The 1789-nt window shown below is 41.1% G+C and overlaps 1 non-coding gene across 1 annotated transcript; it reads right to left on the reverse strand.

Annotated features, from left to right (window-relative positions):
* Positions 1-500: 500 nt before the first annotated feature.
* On the reverse strand, positions 501-641 carry LOC121270080. Its single transcript, XR_005941478.1, has one exon. It is a non-coding gene; the product is annotated as a U4 spliceosomal RNA (small nuclear RNA).
* Positions 642-1789: the final 1148 nt, after the last annotated feature.

A 1789-nucleotide genomic window follows, 5' to 3' on the forward strand; every position in this document is an offset into this window, starting at 1 on the left:
TTCCTACTCCAATACCAAGTCTTGAAGGAATTTTTTTTGCATCTTCCAAGTTGAGGCTACTGCCTATTATAATATTATGGACTCAGGTAAACTAGATCGGGCACCTCAAAGCACTGGTGAAGTACCACCAGCAGTGCCTGCACAAGAACCACCAAATCTGGTGACAAGAAAGGCAGTCCAACAGCCGTGTCATCTCCCAAGCCAACTTGCCCAGCATTGAGGTGCTCTAAACCAGCTCCACTGGGTGGGACATGTCATTCTTATGCCTGATACCAGACTTCTGAAGCGACTGCTCTACTTGGAACTCACAGGATGTTAACTCCAATAATTGTATATAAGGGAAGAATGAGTCTGAAGATGGTCTTTTACCTCAAGCAGGTTTATTCTTCAGCCAACTCAACAGAGTGACAGACTCCCAGTTTCTTTCCCCACTGGAGTGTTACAGCTGAACCCATTTATTTATTTATTTAATTTATTCTGTTTTTTATTTGATTTATCAGCCTCCACAGAGACTGTCAAAAATTGCCATTGCTGACTATATTTCAAGTCGTCAAAGTGGGGTATTGGGAAAAGTTTTCAATAAGCAATAATCGTGCCTCGGTTAAACCTCATTGGCTATGATACTGCCACTGCACAAAGACCAATGCCAATCACCTGTTATTATAATACAATTGTCTTAACAACATAATTGTGATATAATGTAATTGCCAGTCAGCAAAATGATTGTTATTAGGCATGGAAAATGTAATTGCTGATATATTGACACAGGAGACTCCCAGGAGGATAGTGGAAACACTTTAGGAATGTCCTCAAAATGTCCCTGAAGAGGTCAAACATACCTGTTGACTCATGGGAGACTTGGCTTGTGACCAACCAAGATGGAGAAGGCTCATTTGGGAAGGCACTGAATACATCAAAATATGACATTGGGAACATTCAGAGGTGAAATCGAGGCACCGTAGAGATTACACAAACCACCAAACAATCCATCTACCCAATCCTTCAAGCACCACCTGCCCACATGTTTCAGAATCTGCAGATCGTGCATTGGACTTATCGACAACCTCAGAACGCACCAGACTGGAGTGGAAGCAAGTCATCCTTGATCCTGAGGGACTGTCTAAGAAAGACAAGAATATTATGGAGAACACAACACACCCCAGGTATCTTGAAGACTATCATAAAGTTCCTCAGTTGGTTTAACCAGGTAAAGAATTAATTCAAAATACCAAATATCTCCTCAGTGACCATTAAGACACTTGTTTTGCTCCATTGATGCTTTCCTGGATTATGGAAATAGATCATCAGGTAGGGTTTTGGGGATGCACTAGGTCTCTAACTGTGCCTCGTCCTCAAACTATTCTGGAAGGACTGATTGGCTAAAGATGTAGGTGTCATGTGTACTCCTGAAAAGATGGCATTTGCATACATCATCATACATCAATGGTCACACCCCATCCTTGAATCTATCAAATAAAATCCTTTCAGTTCAGACAACTGCAGACTTGTAAATTGTTGCCTGAATTGACGCACATTCTTATACCCTGGAAAACTTAGCATACCTCTATCTATGCTGGTCGCTGTTGAATTGCTAATACAACACCAGCGAACAAAGGGCTTCTGTTAAAGTTCTGATGTTACAGGTGGCTGAAAAGATCAATTGGCATCGAGGTTAAAGGTTTTAATAGGGAGTGGAGAGTTGATGTGAGAAGATATGTGTGTCCTGTTCTGAACTGATATTCGCACTTCATATCCTATTCGTCTTTTACTTCTACCTAAACTACATCAT

Source organism: Carcharodon carcharias, chromosome 26 (assembly GCF_017639515.1).
Source record: "Carcharodon carcharias isolate sCarCar2 chromosome 26, sCarCar2.pri, whole genome shotgun sequence".
Classification (NCBI taxonomy): Eukaryota; Metazoa; Chordata; class Chondrichthyes; order Lamniformes; family Lamnidae; genus Carcharodon; species Carcharodon carcharias.